Consider the following 21,488-nt stretch of genomic DNA (forward strand, 5'->3'; position numbering starts at 1 on the left):
TCATCAGGAGGATTGGGCTGCAGAGTCATCAGTATGCTGATGACACCCAACTCTACTTCTCTTTTTCAACTAACCCAGGTGAGGCTGTGGCTGTACTGAACCAGTGCCTGGCCGAGGTAATGAGCTACATGAGGGCCAATAAACTGAAGCTCAGTGCAGATAAGATGGAGGTCCTGTTGGTTGGTGGTTCGAGCTTCCGGGTAAGTGACTTGGACCCTGCCCTGGACGGGGTTGCACTCCCTCTAAAGGACAGGGTCCACAGCTTGGGAGTGCTCTTTGACCCGGAGCTGTCCTTGCAAGCCCAGGTGATGGTGGTGGCGAGGGATACTTTCCTTCAGCTTCGGTTATTCTATCAGCTGCGTCCCTACCTGGAAGATAACTGCCTAGCAACAGTGACACACGCACTGGTTACTTCCCGTTTGGATTACTGTAACGCGCTCTACGTGGGGCTGCCCTTGAAGATAGTCCGGATACTTCAGATGATGCAAAATAGAGCTGCCAGGATGCTTTTGGGGACTAGTAGTTATTCTCATATAACCCCAGTCCTCTATCAGCTCCATTGGCTTCCCATCGAAGTCCGGGCTCAATTCAAGGTGCTGGTTATTACTTATAAAGCCCTAAACGGCTTGGGACCAGGATACCTAAAGGAACGCCTTTTTCTCTACATGCCCTCCCGTCCCCTAAGATCAGCAGTGGAGGCCCTCTTCCGGGAACCCTCTTTAAAAGAGGTTAGGAGACAGAGTACTCAGAGGAGGGCCTTCTCTGCGGTGGCACCCCAATTATGGAATGTGCTCCCTAGAGAGGTCCACCTGGCACCGTCATTATATGTTTTTCAGCACCAGGTCAAGACCCTTTTATTCGGCCAATATTTTAACATATAATTTTAGTGAGATGACTTATTTATATTTTAAATGAGGCTCAGCATGGAATAGTTAATTTATTTTATTCCGAAATAATGTTGTAAGCCATCCAGAGATGACAGTAATGGATAGCATACAAATCTTTTAATAAATAAATAAATAAATAAATAAATAAATGCAATTCAGGGCATTCTCAGTAGCTGCACTCAGTCTTTGAACCTTCCTATCAACAGATGCCAAGCTATCCTTGTTGTACCTGCTGGCAAGCAACCTTGTCTTTATTTATATAGGCTTTGAGCTTTCAAGTGTTTGCTAAAGAAAGCTTTAACACATTTAATGCATTAGCTTTTATGGATGTGTAATGGATTTGTTTTAATCTTTCATCTTTTAGCAAACTACTTTATTTTCTTGGTAGCCACTTGGAATGCTACTGATGGACTATAAAGTAAGTAAGTAAGTAAGTAAGTAAGTAAGTAAGTAAATAAATAAATAAATAAATACCAAAAGATATTTATTTCTTCACTGAGAGCCATTGTGGTGTGGGCATGATGGTTTGTTTATTTATTTATTTTGAATTTTTGCATGACGTCCCATCGTCTTGGACTGCATTGGACTGGGACTCAGGAAATCCAGGTTCTAGTCCTAACTTGGCTATGAAACTCACTGGTGACTTTAGGCCAGTCACTCACTCTCAACCGAATCTACTTTATATGGTTGTTGCTGAGAGGTTAACATGGAGTGGAAAAAGACTATGTAAACTTCCTTGGGTTCCTCACAAAAGTAAATAAGTGAGATATAAATGTAATACAGTAACATTAACGCTACACATGCTAAGGAAAGAGTATGCTACAGGAAAAAAATGTTGAATTAGCGTTGCAAGAATATTTCCAGCAGTGCTGCAACAAAAAGTCATAATGCTAGCAGAATTAGAAGGTAATATGCTAAACTGAAAATTCTCATTGAAAGCATGAATTAGTGGGACTTAATCACAAGCAGGAATTCATTCTAAGACCATTGAATAATTGACTACATAATAATTAAAAACACTAATAATTCATTTTAAATATTCAGTATAGGTTACAATGTTTCAGCATAAGATAAAGTCATTTTAATAGCAACTGTGTATACTTGGGAATATTTAGGGTTTAATATTATCCTTTCCTTCAATGACCCATAGTTTATTTCACCACTGTTTCTAGATTTTACTTTATATTCAATGCTTCTAACTCATGCAGTGATTGTTTTTAAACACACACAAATAAAACAAGAAGCTCTTTTTAAAATGTACCACAGGAGACCAATACTGTCCGTTACGTAAAAAAGTAAAAAGACCACTGTCTCAGTCATAAAATTTTATTTTGAAAATGTCCACCTATTTTAATTGAAATTGCATCCATGGAAGAAATCACTACATTTCTTCTGCTTCTCTAACCTCTTCTTGCCTGAAGGCCTGGTAACTTGTGAATTATTTAACAATCGTATTTGCAGCTGAAAATTGATTTCAGACATAATCCATATTGATTGAGATATGCAAGAACAATGACTTTGAGGTTAAGATGTGAATTATCTTTATTTCTTAGGGTCTTGAATTAGTACCTATTTATTTCAGTGTCTTCCATCAATATTCAGTATTTAATCAATACTTCTGTTTATCAAGTAAGAGGACAGAAAGCATTTTACTCACACAATCTGTATCTTCCTGTAGAATGACAGATGGCAACATTCTCTAGGATAGTTAAAGACATGGTCCAATATACCGTTGCCAGAAATGATGGCAAAGTGTCCCATCACCAGCAGCTCAATCACAAGGGACCTAAATCATGAGATGAGTCAACAATTGTCCCTGTTGATATACCATAGTGGCTCTGTGTAAGAGGCAAGCAAGTGACACTGGGAGGAGGAGGAGGAGGAGGAGGAGGAAAAAATGGCAGGGTTGTTGAATCCCACCTTCCATCACTCCTACGAGCTGCTAGTTCCTAATGCTCCCATGAGGCCAGAATTACAAAGCCAACACAAAAATTCTGCCTAGTAAGTACAGCAAAAGCAGATGATTCTAATTCACGCCACTGTATGCACCTTGACAACTAATGTTGCTCAACATATTTGCACATGTTGTATCTTTGCATAGAAAATAGATTTCTCACTAGCAATTAATAGTAACACACTGCTGTGAGTTATAAAACAGAAATATAGTTTTAGCTCAGTTCTACTACAGTACTTTCACACACATGCATCCCCCTGCTTAAGTATGCACACCTGATCTTCATCAACTCTGACTGAACAGTAAATGGATCCCATGTATGACACATTCTATAGTGGTCAACCTGCCACAGCTCTGATCTAAGCTGAAGCCACCACAGCTCCTACTTCAATTACTAATCTCCCACATCATATTTTGGCTTTGAATCACCATTAACTTGTCCTGTGCTTTGCCTCTCCTTTACCATAGCTATCATCCTCTACGGGATCTTCAGAAATAATTATCTTTCTTTATTTCTGAGGAACATAATACCAAATTACTGAAACTACTCAGATAGAAAGGGATATTCTTGGTCAGTGATCTATTTTTCTTTCTGCTTTGTTGTTTTTGTAAGATGCCAAGGTGACAAAGACACATGCGTCAAAGTTTTATTGTACAGGTGCTGAATTAGCATTTTCAATTATTTTCCTTCAGTAAGGTCCACTTTTATTTATTTAACAGAAAAGGGAAAGCTTCTTACAGTTTCCTTTTTCTTTTCTTTTCAGATCGTTCTGCACATAGCAAAGCTAACTTGCTCAAGAATGATGCATTAAAAAATAAAGCAAAAAAGAACTCCAAATGGAGTTTAAACATTTATGATATATGTTTAAATTGTTGACTGAATCTGCTTTAGTTAACAAATTTGTTTTGTGTCACTCTTAATCAGAAGACTTATATTTCTGTTTCTATTATTGATTCAGCAGCCATGCCAGTTAATGCTATTATCCTGGACGGAACATCCAGAAGTTACCCTTACAGACATTTTAAATAAAAACAGACATCAATTGGTATCTCATAAATGAAATAAGATGTTTATATGAACTCAAAAAACCAACAACCTTAGTATATCATGTATTCCTTCTTCAAATGACCTAGACTTTCTCTATCCTTCACTTTAAAAATACTATGATTAGGACAAATCAAGGACAGAAAAAGCTATTCTTTCCAGCAAACAGACTGTTTGCAGTTTATAAAATAAATGAAACCAAGGACAAAATGTTTCACGTCACATCCTGACACTCAATTGCCACACAAATGAACATGAGCTGTGTCATCTTTATTCAGGCCATTAGAACAAACATGATTATGAAAAATGAATAAGTACTCCATGAGTACCAAAAAGTGCTGATCTGACTTCCTAATATGGAGAGCAAGTGGCCAAACTGGTCTCTATGGAAAGCAACATAACCACACCTCTTTGCCACTGCTGCAAAGAATGTCTTACAACTACACGTTCATGTTCCATTAAAAATTTTGTACTGAATTCAATAATGCTGTTCCATAGTTGGAAGAGAAATCACTGGCAGAGTGGATTTCCCCACCTCCATACATACTTCTCCAATTAATCTTTTCAATCTGTTCTGAAAAGTCAGAGGACTCTTCCCAGAAACTTCTGGGTACCTGTTTGTTGTTAGCTGCTTAGAGAGTCCTGTTAGGCTATTGCATGGCAAATAAACTTGAAAATAAAATAAAGTCCTGCGGCAAAGGTGGAAGACCTGTAAAATGAGAGGAAATCCAGATGTTGAATCAAACCCAATCTACTCCAGAAAGAAGACAGTCTGTTCTTTGCACAGGCCAATCAGGCAGCCAATTCATTGTTACGCCTGTATACACAGGCTACCTGAGAGCTAGGGTAAACATAGGACTAAACTCGCAGGGTTCAAATGGGGAAATTTATACCTGTGTACAGCTGCCCATCTGATAAGCTACTGAAGTTGATTAAGTACCCTCAGACCTAAAACTGAACCCACCATTCAAGTTGATCATTAGAACTTCCTGATTAGGAATGGGAAAATGGGCCAAAGATTCATTAAAAATTGTGGACTTTTTCATATTGTTTCCATTTTTGCAAATGGCAAACAATTTTACTGTCCTAATTATTTTCACCCACACACATACACACATGCACGCATGCTTGCCATTTTCCTTGGAGAACTCAAATAAAATGTTCAGAAGTGTGAATTTCAAAGGGTAACTAGAGTTTTGGTTTACACAGTGTTCCCAGAGTACAAGACTAGGCATGTTTGTATTAAAAAGTGAAAACAAAATCCCCTTCATGCCTACTTTTGAGCAGGAAGGTGTATGAAAGGTGTACAAGTCAAACCTTGCTCAGGCTGCAAAGTTTTATGAAGCTCTACTGCCTTTCTGCTGTAATCTGATTTGTCCTTTGGTCTGTTTCCTGGATGGCTCTGAGATCCCATTTTCTGTCTCATCTTGGCCTGATGCCTATGCAGGAGACCTAACACAGAATCCAAGTCCTAAGCAGGATATGGAAGAATTCATTTATCAGGTAAAATGTCCAGCTGTAATGTAGTACATAAAATTCACTGTGAGCTTAACCTGAATAAATACATCAGGAAGGCCAAAGGATGAATTTATTTATTTATTGCATTTGTATGACACCCCATAGCCAGAAGATTCTCTGGGTAGCTCACAGCACAATCATAAACAATAACTCAGGTAAAAGTAGAAAATACAGATAAAAATAAATTACAATAATAACTAAAACCATAAAACAGAGTAAAAATGCAATAAAAACAACAGGAGGATAAACACAATATAAACGATGAAACAATAAACCAGCAGCAAGACCAATAATCATAATCTAAAAACAGATACTAAATAAAAAAGTCTTAACTTGGTGCCAAAAGCAAGGTAAAGTCTCACCTCCCTTGGAAGGGAATTCCAAAGGTGAGGTGTGACGACGGAGAAGGCCCTTTTCCTTGCCAATTCCCCCCCCACCTTATGGGGGGGTTCACAAAGGAGGGCTTCCACAGCTGACCTGAGTGGTCTGGTGGGGATATATGGAAACAGGCATTCCTTTGGATATCCTGGTCAAGCTGTTTAAGGCTTTGTATGTTAGAATGAACATTTTGAATTGGGCCCGGGCAATGACAGGCAGCCAATGCAGTTGGCGCAAGACTGGTGTAAAACATTTTCTAGCGCCGGACCTTGTCCGTAACCCGCTGCTTTGTTTCAGATTAATTGAAGTGCCTGGACCATCTTCAAAGGCAGTCTCCCCACAGAGCTCATTACATTAATCCAGCGAGAGGTTACTAGCACATGGATAACTGTGGCAAGGCTCTGCTTGTCCAAGTAGGAACATAGCTGGAAAATCAGCCTAAGCTGATAGAAGGTGCTCTTGGCCACTGAGACCACTTGAAAAACAAGTAAGAACTCAAGGTTCAGGAGTACTCCAAGCTGCAAATCTTATCCTTTAGGGGAAATGCAATCCCATCCAGGATTGGTTGAAAATTTCCCAGTTGAACAAATGGACTGCTCACCAACAGAACCTCTGTCTTGTCTGGCTTGAGCTTCAGTTTATTGCCCTAGTCCAGTTCAAGGCACTGGTTCAGAACAGTCGCTGCCTTGCCTGGGTTGAATGAAAATGAGAGATAGATCTGAGTGTCATCAGCACACTGATGACACTTCAGTCCATACCTCTGGATGAACACACCAAGTGGTTTCATGTAGATGTTACAGACCATAAGGAACAGAATGGTGCCCTATGGAACTCCATGTGCAAATGCCATGGCACAGTACAACAGTCCCCCAGCTCTACCAACTGGAGACCATCAGCCAGGTAGGAGTGGAACCACTACAAACAGTGCCCCCAACTCCCAATCTGACCAGCCTCTCCAGAAGGATACCATGGTAAATGGTATTGAAAGCCACTGAGAGATCCAGGAGAATCAACAGGGTTGTGCTCCCACCACCCTCTCAACATAAGTCATCTGACAGGTCAACCAAGGCAGTTTCCATTCCAAACCCAGGCCTAAAGCCTAATCAAAATGGAGATAGGTAATCAATTTCCTCCAAGAGTGCTTGAAGTTCTCCAACCACAGCCTTCTCGAGCATCTTGCCAGGAAGGGAATACCGGGTATAAGTTGATAATTATTTACATCCTCTGGATCCAGATGTGGCTTTTTAAGGAGTGGTATAACCACTGCCTGCTTTAGAGGGGCAAGCACCATTCCCTCTCTCAAGGAGGGCACACTGAACTCCTCTGCTGATAGCACTGGGATAACTGTGGTATTCAACTTGAGATTGTCATACAAACCCTCAAATTGTCATGCAAACTTGTCACAGCAGGTCTCTGAGGCCTCAATGTTATCAGGTCTTGGGCCACAGTGTAAAAGACTATGAACCATCTCCACAGGGAGACAACTCAAGGATGCAATGGAGACAGCAAAGAAAGACCTCTTTTCTGCCTTCACCACTGCTGAATAGACCCAACAGTGGGCAATAAGCCGCATTCAGTTAAATTCATTCCAAGTTTTCCTCCACTTGAGCTCTAGTTGTCTTCCCTCTTGCTTCCCTTGCTTCACTGTATGTGTACCAGAGCACCGGACAGGCTCAGCAAGAGGGGAAAGGGTGCCTGGGAGCGATCATGTCAACCACGTGAGTCATCTCCTGATTCCACAGAGTGACCTGGTTGTTGACAGGAGTGCCAACCATGCCAGGAGGAAAATCCCCCAGAGCCCGCTGCAAGCCTTCTGGATCCATTAGACCATGGGTCCTCAAACTATGGCCCGGGGGCCGGATCCGACCTGCCATGCCCATTTGGACCCACTGTGCACCTGCCCATGTCCATGCATGCACCCACCTTGCCCCACCGCCGCCCACCCTGCCCCACGTGCGGGGAAGCAGCGGTTTGCTCGACTGGAGAAAACAATCTCCAAGTGAGCAAGCCACTGCCTTGTGCGCCCACCTGACAGTAGCAGTCCTGCCCCTGCCTCGCGTTGCCTCGTCACATGCGCCCGCCCGCCCACACCTCCCCTCCCCTTGCACCCCGCCTCCTTGCTGGGCCATGCACACTGCCAGCACCACCTTTCTGGCCCATGCCCAGCACTGGCACCTTTCAACTGGTCCCCTGGTTAAGAAGTTTGAAGACCCCTGCATTAGACGCTTGGGGGGAGGACCCAACTTTATGGGTTGCCCACTCTCCAGAGGAGAAAGGGGGTCAAATGTCTAACCCTCAGGAGAAAGTGATCTGGCCATGATAACAGGGTTGATGCAATCCCCCTACAACCAGATTGTCACCTTCCTGCCCAGTTGAGAAAACAAGGTCCAGCATATGACTTTTTATATTAGTTGGACTGGTGACATGTTGAGACAGTTCCATGGCTGTCATGGCAGCCATGAAGTTCTGAGCCACCCTGGACAAAACCACCTCAGCATGAATATTGAGGTCCCCCAGGACCATCATCCTGAGAGTCTTCAATACCAGGTCTGAGACAATCTCTGTCAGCTCAGACAGGGAGTCTTCTGGTAGTAGCGTTGGTGGTACACCAGCAGGATCCCTAATGTATCTCAGTCACCCAACACAAGGTACAACTCAGGACATGCACTGGAGTAGACAGGGAGCCTCGTGGAGAGAATCCCTATGAACGATAGCTACTACCCCCTCCTTGGCCCACCAAGTGATGTTGGCCTAATTAGGAGAGGGCAATACCCCCGTCCCCCCAGTTCCCACCCAGGTTTCAGTAATGGAAGCCAGGTCAATACCTTCATTCACAATTAAATCATGGATGAGAAAGCATTTATATGTACCAAGCTGGCATTTAGCAATAGCACCACAATGCCTCAGGGTAAACTGGCACAGTCCCTGGGAATCATCTGGCTGGGGGAAAGAGGCTGAGTGGCACAGAATATTGTCAATTGCAGTCATTCACTGGAGTTTGAAGTGTACGAAGCCTGGAACCTCTATCTCTCTCTCTCTCTCTCTCTCTTGGCTCCTATGGAAAGCCAAGCCATAATCTACTCTCCACAGGCACAAAATGCTACAGAAACAAGGCGGCACAGACAAAATTTAGCTCTAGAGAACAAGAAGTTCTTTTGTAGCTCTTGGCAGCTTCTGATAACCATCAAATTTTGGATTCTTCTGAGGCATCTGTCTGAGGTGGGACTGGGAGGCACTACTATGCAGTGGGTTTGGTCCTGCAGGAGAAGCAATTTCAAAATATAGTACTGGGACATTCCTGTTTGAGACCATGGCAGTTGGCCTGTGCTGCTCCTCAGGGCTCCATCTTATCTTCCATGCTATTTAACAATGACAGGAAGAAAACTGATGCATTTGAAACATAGTGCTGGAGGACAGCTTTGTGAATATCCTAGACAGACAGAAAGACAAACAAGTGGATCCTAGACCAAATCAAGCTGAAGCTTTACCTAGAAGCAAATATGGCAAAACTAAGTCTGTCAGGCTTTAGACACATTACAAGAAGGCAAGACTCCCAGGAGAAAACAATCATGATAGGAAAAGTTCAAGACAGAAGGAAAAAAGTAAGACTAAATATGAGATGGATTAACTCCATAAAGGAAGCCACAGCCTTGAATTTAGAACAGCTAAGCAGGAATATCATGGATAGGACAGTTTGAAGAATCTTCATTCATAGTGTTGCCATAAATTGGAGATTACTTGGAGATCTCAGTACTGCCACCACTGGAGGCTACCTTGGTGGGGATGTGAGTGAAGGTGAATTTTCCCAGACGGTAGAGCTCCTGCTGAGGAAGGCTAGATTGGTGTTAAGAATGTTCTTCTCCCTCTCTTTCCAAGCCGACCCAGACCATGGCTTTTTAACTGAAAGACTTTCTGTTAATAAAGACTAGTCAGAGTGACAAATGAAGAGTATTGCAGAAGTCAATAACAAAAGAAAGAAGTAAAATTTGAATACTTGCCACTAGACAGAAGTAGATTAATGGTAAGAAGATGATTCTTAACACTTTTTCTAACTTCCAAACTTGACAAGACCAAACCATGTCTTCAAGGAAGATCATCCTACTTAAGGGCCAGTAGCTTGGAGCATCTGACACTTCTCAACCATCTTGTCACCATACCTTGTGATTAATGATGATTGGGCCACCTTTCTCCTCATCAGCATACTCTTTAAGCTCTTCTACAGTAAACTGTCTGATTCACAGTGACTGTCTGGCTTATCTCTGAATTGCTGGCCTTGTCATTTCAGCTGTATGATTCCTACTCTTCTGATTCAGAATCTGTTCCCGCATCCCTTGAAGGCTTTTGTAGGAACAATTGGCTTATTTCCTACAAATGTCTTCCTTTCTTTTCTTTCTACTCACAGGCAGGTACATTTTTATTCAAGAAGGCCTTTGGCATGCAAGTTGGTCCATTTTTTCTTTTATGGCTGTGCTTTTGATTGTGTTTTTAACATTATTTAATTTATGATTGTTTTAAACCAAATGTTTATTTTAATAGTTTCGGTTATTAGATATCCTGAATGCTATTTTCTTGGTAAAAAAGGAGAGTATATCTATTCAAACAAAAACAACTGGAGGTATTAACAAGCATGAATGGCACATCCTCATGCTGTATCACAAACTGCTCCAAAACATCCCCCAGATTCTTCTTCCATAGTCCAGGGTGGTTGTGTCAGTAGCAGCAGAAGAAGGATACTCTTTGAAAAAGGTACAAATGAAAACTAAGTCCAAATCGCTAAACAGAACTAATCATAGTAATTCTTTGGATCCAAGCCATAGTCTTTTGGGATCACATTAGGCCAAGCACTGTTGAAATTATAACTTCAGTTGGGGCATGGTACTTGTTCTTTGTCTTGGTTCCCTTCCACATTTTCTACAGACTCCCTAATATCCCCTAAGACTATTTTAAACAAATTGCCTAACACAGCAAAGCAAGCTGAAACCATTTTAGTCTGACCAATCATTTATTAAATATAAGGATAAACATACTGCTAAATGGATTCCAGGCTTCATACACTTTAAACTCAGGTGAAGGCTACAACTGACTATATTCCGTGCTAGTCAGCCCTTTTCTCATTTATTTCACTGCTTCTAGTGAACACTTTGACCTGTGGTAGCTGTAGTTTTAATTACGTTATTACAGATATCACCTCAAAGAGTCCTGTTCTGTTCACACATTCAGTTGTGAGTCATGAAGTACTGAATAACAGTGGAGTGTATGCACTTATGAACCCAATGAATTTAATATTTCCATACTTTAAAAATAAATAATTTTAATACAGCCCCAAGACTTTCCATTTTAAAAACTAACTCTTAGAAGATTCTGATTCAAAACTTATAGGATATGATCCAGCCAAAAAGTTTTATTTATTTGAATGGACAAATTTAATCATATTAAAAGTCAGTTGGACTTAATAGTGTTATCTCTGCTTTTTTCAAATTAAACCATGCCCCAAATCATACTTATGAATCTTGCCCCATAAACCATATCCTACAAACATGTACAAGCCTACTAAAGCTTATACATTATTTTGTGAAAATTCAGAGCTTGCATATAATGAAATATTGGCACTTAAGCAACAGCTCCTCACTTAAAGAGCACTCTTACCATGTCTATTCAGAAGTAAATTCCACTGAATTCAGTAGGATGTTGGATTGTAAGTAGGGTGTTGGATTCAGTAAGTGGGTGTTGGATTGTAAACTTAAGGAACCCAAGTCATTTCAGCAGGGTGAAGGATGATTTTTTTCAAAATTTTAAAACAAATCTTTTTAACCATGGCCATTAGACATATGCATCTGACTTTCTCCATCTTTGCTATGAGAAGAATGGGAGGTAAGTCCACCATACACCTAGCTCTATGTATTCTGTGTGTTTTGGCATGACCCAATAAAATTAATAATAATGAGATAAACATATAAGTAACAGTGATAAAATGGGCCACAATTTTCTGCAGCGTATAGTAAGATACCTTTAGTAGTTTCAAAACATTTTACACAGGACATTGGAATTCAATTTATTGCTTTACAAAAATGTGAATATGTCTTACATCGTTTCTTCAAGCTCAAAGATGTTCTTATTGAAAGAGCCCTGAATTATGAACTCTACCTTAAGACTCAATGAAAAATGTCACACAATTGTTTTGGAACACTGAATATACTGGTCTAATTTTGTTTACTCTTTAGTTTGCTGCTCCTGCAAGTATTTCAAGAGGTATCATTATTCCCATGAAACCAAAACTAAATAATTTAAAATGCATATGTAAATTAAGCTGGTATTGCATGATGGTGCTTGAACATGGATTTTTAGATGCAGCAGGCCAAACTGATATCCAGCCCTCATAACCTTCAGATCATTTGTGGATTTCACCCTTACAATACCACAGCTGATTAATAACAATTTTTAAAAACCGTGATACATGTGATTGCCAAAATGTGCAAAAGATCATGCTCACAGACACATTATGGATCATGCTACACACATTTTTCCTAGTAATTTTTCACTGTGTGCATGCTGAAAATGATATTTTCAGCTTCATTGAGATTTTAAGGCCCAGTTATATTCTTAAAATGTATTGCACATAGAGTGCTCATATAATTATCTAGTCTACTCTGGTTCACATGTTGCAATATCCAGATAACTAATTTAACACATTAATGATATTGAATGGAAATGGTGCCTAGTTTCAACTACCTTGTATTTTTTTAATTGTCAGATTTTGTTTAGCTGAAAGGGTTTAACAGGACCCTATGACTATTTCCCTAAGATGTGTGTATTGGGAAGGATGATGAGGGACAGGGACTTAGATATGAATGTTAACATTATTTTTTTTTTCTTACATCAAATCCTGGCATACTGTTCTTACCATGTCATAGCCTGTGATGACTTGCTGTCTTCCAAGCATGACCAAATGATTAGCAGGGCTGCGTTTGTGTATCTCAACAGTAATGGGGGCTCTCTTTCCATTTGCCTTGTATTGAAGGCTAAGCGCTCCATTGGTTTGTGCATTTTCAGTTTGATGAATTCATTATTCTCTATATTCTACCCTCCCCACGTCAAATGGGAACTTTGGCCAAATAGCTGATTGGCTCTTTTAATATTTTGGTTTGCCTCTAATATTTTTCTACTGTTATCTATATCTTTAATTTATATATAATTGTAAGAGTGCAAGGCCTTAATCGTCTGTTTCAAGCATGAATTCAACATGCAGTTAATAGGTTGCAGGGAGACTGGGCAACTAACAGCCATACAAAGCTGTATATGAGTCAAAATGTGCTTTTCTGCTGATTCTTTTTTAACTCTTGCACCTTTTTGCTTGTTTTACAATGTGCTACTGAATTCAACACATTCCTTAAAAGTCCTACCAAGAAATAGTGATTTCACAAGGACTCCAGCTTATCATCATAGATTTATAGTATCAAAATCAAAAAGCATTCCAAAAATATTGGGGTACATTGAAAATTCAATGTAGATTTAAAATATGCACCGAACTACCATACAGCCCTAAGAAATAGAAAAATAAAAAGAAACACAGTTAAAATACAGGGCTTTAACAGGGGGAAAAAACTAAAACAGGATTTTAAAATGTACCTATGTGAAATTCTGGGCTCAAAGCACATAATGGAAGATACTTCACAAGCCTGTAAAAGTGATTTCAAAGAAGAGATCTATCCTGCAATCTTTGATGATCAATGTATTAACCCCCATGTCAAAATAAACACAATTTATGAAATAATTCAACACCCTAGGGTAAAACTTTCCTCCTGAGGTCCAATAGAGACCTGTAGTGGGTATTTGAAAACATAGAAATGGAGCAAGTCAGAAGGGGCCACCCAGGACATATAGTATGACTCCCGGCTCCGGACAGCTCCGCTCATGACATGCCTACTATGTTCATGTCCAGCCTATTCTTGAACACCCGTACCGATGGGGCCTCAACGACCTCTCATGGAAGCCCATTCCACACCCTCGGGGTCCTGACTGTCAGGAGTTACTTCCTGGCATCCAAATTGAACCTTGGTTCTCCGAGCTTTGGTCCACTGGAACACATCCTGCCACTGGAACACATCTGCAGGGGAAAACAGGTCTTGACCTACCTCCATGTGACACTCCGTCACATACCTATATGTTGCCAACAGATTCCCTTGGAATCTCCTCTTCTCTTCTCCTGAAAAGACCCAGTTTCCTCAGTCTCATGTCATACAGCTTTCTCTGCAAGCTGGCCACCAACCTTGTGGCCCTATGCTGCACTGATTCTAACCTGGCTATATCTTTCCTGTAATGTGAAGCCCAGAACTGAACACAATACTCCAGTTGAGGGCGCACCAAAGTTTTATAGAGTGGTAGTAATACCTCTGTCCATCTAGTCACACTTCTAGCTATGGATCCTAGGGTGGTGTTCGCGCACTTGACTGCTGCATCACACTGCTGACTCATGTTTATTCCACTAGCACTCCTAGATCCTTTTCACAAGCACTGCTCTTCAGCCACTTGTCACCTAACCTGTACTGATGATACCCATTCGTATGCCCCAAGTGCAAGACCTTGCACTTATCCACGTTTAACTCCATCCTGTTGTCCCCTGCCCATAGTCTGTCCAGATCTTTCTGGATTTGGAGTACCTGGTCCTCACTTGTGGCCACCACCCCCATTTTAGTATTGTCTGCAAATCTGATTAGCAGACTAGTCACTGTCTCTTCCAGGTCATTGAAGAAAAGATTGAACAGGATTGGTCCCACTTGTCACTGGCTGCCATCCTGATGATTCCCCACTAATAGTTACCCTCTGCTTTTGGTCCATCAGCCAGGCCCTAATCCATTGGACAGTGCATTGGTCTATCTTCAAACTCCTCAATTTTTCAACCAGGAAGCATGTGTCACTTTGTCAAAGGACTTGCTGAAATCCAGGTAAACCACGTCCACTGAATCCCCTCCATCTAGCCACCTCAAAACCTTATCATAGAATTCGACAAGGTTCATCTGGTGGGACCTTTTGCAGAAACCATGTTGCATGGCTGCCAACCTCCCTTTCCTATCTAGGGTTACTAGATCTCTTGCTATTATGAGCCTTCCCATTGTCTTTCCTAGACTGGTTGTAAGGCTAACTGGTCTGTAATTCCCCATGTCCCCGATACTATCCTTTTTGAAAACTGGGATCACTGACGTCACCCTCCAGTCCTGTGTAACCTCACCTGTTTTCCACGAGACCTCAAAAATGGAGGCCAACAGGCACAAGAGTACACCCACCAACTCCCGTATTACCCTTGGGTGTATCCCATCAGGGCCCAGCGCCTTGTAACATCCAGTGCCTTGAGGAGCTCCTCAACTTCTTGTGGGGGGGGGTGACTCGAATTTGTGCCCCTAAATCCCCAGCCTCATCTGGTCCCCTATGTCAATCTCCCCCATCCTGCTTTGGAGAGAACACAGAGGCAACATAATAATTTAGCCTATGTGCCTGTTCTGTCACATCAGTCACCAAATCCCCTTCTGCCTGTCTCCCCATCCTCTTGCTAGTTACATCTTGATAGAAGACCTTTTTTTTTGCTCCTGATATTCTTTGCAAATATCAGCTCATAGTCAGAATCCTTCTGCAATGGGCCTCCCAGTATACCCTTTTGTCTACTTGCCCAGAGTAGAAAATATCAGGTATTTTTTTATTTTGTAATCAGGTATCTTTATTTTGCCCAAAACAGAGAAAAAATCTACTCAAGTGGCCTTGATGTAATATTACTAGAACAGAATCGAATTTCAGACAAAAGGGAGGTACTGTTTCCCTATCTTAATTTGAAAAGTTTGAAGTTGCTGATGAGCTTGGGCAGACAGAGGTCTTGCGCCCATCTGAGGGATCTTGTGAGCAGCTGGTTTGCCACATGTATATGGAGTGCTGGACTGGATGGACCTTGGTCTGATCTCTAAAGCCTTTCAAGTACAATTCCAAGAGAGGTTCAGAATGGAACAACACAGGGGAGGGTCTTCTCTAATTTCACATTATAATACAAAGTAATGCAGTTCACACTTCCCAAAGTAATATGCCACACATAATGCACTTTCCTTCAATCTTCAGCCTTTTCAGAATCTGTGAAGTAGTTCATGGAGAAAATAAATCCATTGAGAATACTTACACTAGAAAAACTTGATTGCAACACAGCATCGATTCAGAGAAATACATATAAAAATGCATAAGAATCACTGTCTAGGTTTTTCACCAAAAATGCAAACTAATGTGGAAATGGGCCAGAACAAAGTTGTACTTCAAAAAGTCTAACAAATTCATCGATCCCTATTTCCACCACATCACCTGCTTGTAACAAATACCAGCAGCTTGTTCTGTGAATACTCAGGCTACAGAATGTATCTGCTGGAGGATAAGGAAGAAGTGTTTTTTGCTTTTTACTTTTGGTCTCATCAGAGACATTGCAGTGCAAAAGAGACTCACTTTAATGAGGTACATATTATGCCATATGCCCCCCAAACAAATATAAACACTCAGAAATTGAACCCTAATGAGGTCTAGCCTGTCCAAAATATTCTTAGAACATATCCCACGAGGGATGAGGATGAAGAAGGGAGACATAACTAGTGTAGATACACTCACAATTTCTCCTTTTTAAAAAAATGCACTCAGTTTTAGGATCCCTAAATCATCACAGCACAAAATCTGGTTGGCATTCCACTTAATAAAGGCCAGACAGACAGACAGACAGACAGACAGACAGACAATGTGGGAGCCTGTTTAATGAAGCTGTATTCACAAGTCCTATGCAAATAAAGTTGCAATTTCTGTCATGGATTTTTGTCCACTCCCAGCTATGGATGTTACGGAAATACAAAATGGATTCAGATTTTTGTGACCCAGAGATTCCTCAACAGACCAGCTTTTTTAAATTGCAAAGATTCTGTAGGTATGTAAGCTAGTATTTCTTTTGTTTCTTGATTTTGGGGAAGACATTAGCATGAGAGTGCAATTCTTGTACAAAGTACTTGATTCTGTCAATGAGTGGAAAAGGACATCCAACAATTCATGAAACACAAATAGAACTAATAAAGTTAATATATATCTGTACTCAGCACTCAAAGCATTCCTTGTGCAGTATGTTAGTACTGTTGAAGCAGCTGCTTGTTTCCTGTGTGTTAATTCCACTTCACTGATATTTTTCTCTGACACCTCTATTTTGCTTTTTGCACATCTCCCACTTTCCAAATTATGTCAGAGAAGTGTTGTAACGCAGATAGAATCCAACCAATGGAATCCAAGGTTCCACATGCATTTCCCAGCATCTCCAGGTACAGTTAAAAGGATCCCCTGACTGAAATTCTGCAGATCCGTTGCCAGCAGTGGTGCAGCTACATGCTCTTACTGGGAGGATTTATGCATTTTGGGGAGTAAAATTTGTGCAAGTGTGAATTTTTGTGAAAATATATGAAAGTATTTGTGCAAAATCTCCTCCACCAATAATCAGAGAAATGAAAGACAGTTAACAATCAGCAAAACATAAAACAGATATTACATTTATACCATTACTCATATAGCCACTTATCAATTAGCCATTTACTTTATCTGTTCTTAAATAAATTTACTTCCAATTAATTTCAAGTCAAGTCTTCTTAACTTTCTTATGTTTTTTAAAGAAAGAAACAGGGAGGTATGCACAACAATGAAGCTCAGCTTTCTGAGAAATATTGCTTTGTTTGTATGTATGTTTGGACACACATAGAGAGCACTCTGTTGTATGTTTGGATGTTTCCCATGGAAGAAGAAAGAAAGGGAAGAAAGAAGCAGAGCATCAGCAGCTTTTGCCACTACCACTGCCACCAAAAGAAAAAGCAACTTGCTATTGAAAAACAGCTTGAAGGTGAGAAAGCTACAGCTAACACTTGTTCCTAACATTATAAGACAATTTTTTGTTGTTTGAATTGAGATACATTCAAATGTTCTATTTCCCTCACCTGCCACATATGGATACAGAAAAGGTTTACCGTTTTATTTCGCAGCTCTAGAAAGTGTTTACCATTTCATTTAGCAAAATGTATAAAATGCTGGATTGTGAGAGTAATTGTGGGCTAGATTTCTGCAAAGAGGAACAGTGACTTTTGGTGAGCCACCAATTTTACAGGTCTGACCTACACCCACCCACAGCTATAGCACTCATTTTAACTTTACTTACCCAAATATGAAACCCATTTTGCCTTTTTCTCCCAAGTTCAACCAGTTCTAATAAATGTTGTAATTCTGGTGTCCATTGGCTACTTGTGAGTACTTGTTCTTCATGTGTGGTTATACAAATCAAGTCAGAACCAAGCTGTGAGCCAAAGTTTCTGCTTGCCAAATTGCTATGAAGTTTCATGAAGTTAGCTGCCCTAACAGGTAAAATGTGGTGGTTTAGCATTTGTACACCAAAATAAAGATAATATCCTTTATTGGACCAAGTTGTTGCAATTAAAAGTATGAATGAAGTTTTTTTGAGCTGAATTAATAACACACCTGGAAACAGAATCCACCCTTCTTTAAGCCAAGATGAAAAGTTGACTAGATATGCACAACTTATTATGCAACAAGTAAAATACCAACCAGCATAAATAGTTTGGTGTCAGAGGGCCTAAAGGGCCCATATCATCATGTCCCCACACAAAATCTGATGAAGAGGCCCTTATTTTCATCCCAACATGGATGGATGGTAGCTTAGAACATGCAAGAATCACTACACCATTTCTCCTATGGAGAAAGTTCAACTCCTCACCCTTCCCCTGCTGAGCTTCTGCCTCTTGGTAAGGGGCAGTATTGTTCAGCGAGACAACTGAATTTAGTCTATTAAGTTGTCTCTAATTTTTAATTATCTGCCATGCAATTTCTCTTTTAGGTGTTCTTTAAACTGTTTTAATTGTTGATTATCAGTTTATTCGTTTTTGAGCATTAGCCTCTCTGAGTGCTTCTCTCGTAAGTAGAAAGACAGCATATAAATTATTCAAATAAATAAATAAATATAGTCTAGTAGGATAAACCTATTTGTTTCTTGTCTCTCTGAACTTCAGAAACATGTTTTTCTGTCAAGAAGCTGGCAGGCCATAATATTTGACAGGTGAGCTACATTCAACTTAATGGATCTACATAACCAGAACGTATTTCAATTCACCCAAAGTGGGGGGAGGCAAAGAAAGGTACTGCACAACATGTTACTTTCAAGTGCCAGTAGCCTAACATTCAGGAGAACGTTTGGCTACCACATTTCTATGAAGTGTAATACTGTACAGTTATATAATAACTTAATATTGCCTTTTTAGTTCAGACAACACACACACAAACTAGAACTAGTTTATTTCCTTGTTATCTCCCTGAAAATCTCACCTGGAGGGACTGCTTGAGACAGCCACTACTTCGCTTTATCCAAGGTTGAATCAGGACAGGATCGCATCCTATCTACTTGAGTTTTTAAAGTGGCATTTTCTGTCCAACTCTGTGAAAAATAAAATGCTAAGCATTATTTATGAATTTTTAATCTGGATATATCCATTACCAACAAGATCCAAAAAAAACTTCTCTGGGATTCAATATGTAGGTATAATTTGAAGGTATAACTTTAGCATTATGATTTTAAAACATCAGGTTAAGTCCTTCCCTAGAGCATATTTAAAACATACAGTAAAATGTATACAAAGTTCTTGTCCTTTCCTATTTTAATGTCAAAATGGATCAATATTCCATTTAAATCCCAATATGATACGTGAAAAATAGGCAGGTTGCATAGCTGTAACTGTCGTTCTTCGAGTGGTTATCTCTGCATTCATTCATAAGGCACAGCACCACATTCAGGAAGATTCCTCTAGCTAAGCCTAGATTTTTTGGCAGGAGCCCTGCCCCCTTCCCCATTATAAAAATAGGAAGGCTCCCACCATTTTCTTAGTCCACTTGGAGACCATTGTTTGCCCTATGTGTAGGTCCTAACTGTCCTATCGCTATGTAAATAGTAGGTAACAGGAGAGAATAAAACTATATATCCACTGATACTGACACAGGACCTGCAGGTGTGTGAATGCACAGATGACCACTTGAAGGGATGACAGTTACAGGTATGCAATCTGCCTTTCTTTGTTGTGGTCTCTGTCCATCACACATGTAGGTGACTAGTAAGCATACTAGTGGAAAGTGTAATTACAGGAGAATAGAGGAAAATGTACCCTGACCAAAAGAACAGTCCTGTCTGGCTTTCACATCAAGCTGACAGTGATGGACAAACATGGATGGCGATGACCATGTAGCAGTAGTCCAACATGGAGGACCATCAATGTCAACATTGCCCTGGTGGAATAAGCCTGAGGGCAATCTGGCAAGTCCAAGTCTGCTAGCTGGTACACCAATTTAATTGTCTCAATGATCCAGAGTGCTAGAAGCTAGGGCCCAACTGGTTCACCTTTGGAGTGGTCTGCAAGTATGATTAACAGTTATTTTGTTTTATGAAACAACTTGGTTCAGGACCAACAGAAGGTTAGTGTGCGCTGAACACTGAGCGTATGTAGAGCCCTTTTAACGTCTGTAGATGGTGATGGGTAAAATGCTAGAAACACTATTTCTTAACTGACATGGAAGAGGAATGATACTTTAGGGAGGAAGGCTGGATCAATGCAGAGGACAACATTTTATGAAAAGACAAATATGGAGGATCTATCCATAGTGCACAGTTCACTCAACCTGTGAGCAGAGGTCACTGCCACCAGAAAAGAGACCTTCCAGGAGACAAGACACAGGTCCACAGTTGTAAATGGTTCAAATGGCAACTATGTCAGCACATTCAACACCACAGACAGACTCCAACTGGGGACAATAGATCAGATTCAAGGATTCAGGTTTTTGAGAACTTTCTTGAAGCATCATAAAAGGGGGAGGAGAAAGCAGAGTAGCCCTCAGAAGGCAGAGACTGCGGATAAGATGGATCTTTGATAGAGGTTGATTTAAATCCTCTTTGATGTAGAGAGTGCAGGAATTCTAATAACCTTAGTATAGTTCCTTAGCCAGACTGAAGGAATGGTCCTTCACATAACCCCTAAATTTTGTCCATTTGGTTGAGAAAGAGCACCTAGTGGTAGTACACAATGAAGCTTGAAAAAGTCCTGAATTCGAGGATCCAAGTCTGCAGATTATCAAGGGAAGTGGTAGTGGAGATGTGTGCCCAGGGTACAGTTTCAATCAGGACAGAAGATGTGGAGTCATAGACAGGTATGGGAGCATGTAAGTGGAGTGGCTTAGGGAGACAGTTATGGCCATTATGAGATACCGTCAGGCGAAGTCTTTGGACGTAATATTTTTCCCTGTGCTTGAGACAGTAAGTTCAGAGTGGATGGTAGGTCTAGGAATTTGTGATTGGAGAGTAGCAGTACAGAGGGAAACCAAGGCTGTCTGGGCCACCATGGCATTATTAGGATGGCTCGCATGTGCTTGGGTCCATGGTAGGACTGTGGTGAGGTGTGTGCAATGACTTTGCAGGGGAAGCCACTGGAGACTGTGCTGGTGAATTCTGAATCTCTCCCTCCAAAAACCAATGGCTCAGGTTAGACCCTGCTATGGCTTGACTGGGCTGGAGTCAGAGAGTGTCGAACCAGAGAAGCTCGAAAAGGTAGTGTGGCTGGCAAGGGCAGTATATTCAGAGCGGTTGCTTGAACTGGTGAGCTGCAATGCTCTG

At 40.7% G+C, this 21,488-nt stretch overlaps 1 protein-coding gene across 10 annotated transcripts in view; it reads right to left on the bottom strand.

Moving 5' to 3' along the window:
• Positions 1-21,488, bottom strand: part of ESRRG (estrogen related receptor gamma) — a 637,351-nt gene that overhangs the window by 448,942 nt on the left and 166,921 nt on the right. For 8 of the 10 annotated variants that reach the window (XM_044425928.1, XM_044425845.1, XM_044426315.1 and 5 more), the window contains exon 2: positions 19,160-19,268. The exons of the other annotated variants lie outside the window; for them this stretch is intronic. The gene's annotated coding sequence lies outside the window, so the exon portion shown is untranslated. The remainder of the gene's footprint in view (positions 1-19,159; positions 19,269-21,488) is intronic. 10 annotated transcript variants of the gene reach the window in all.

Source organism: Varanus komodoensis, unplaced genomic scaffold (assembly GCF_004798865.1).
Source record: "Varanus komodoensis strain SLA01 unplaced genomic scaffold, ASM479886v1 scaffold1, whole genome shotgun sequence".
In the NCBI taxonomy this organism is placed as follows: Eukaryota; Metazoa; Chordata; class Lepidosauria; order Squamata; family Varanidae; genus Varanus; species Varanus komodoensis.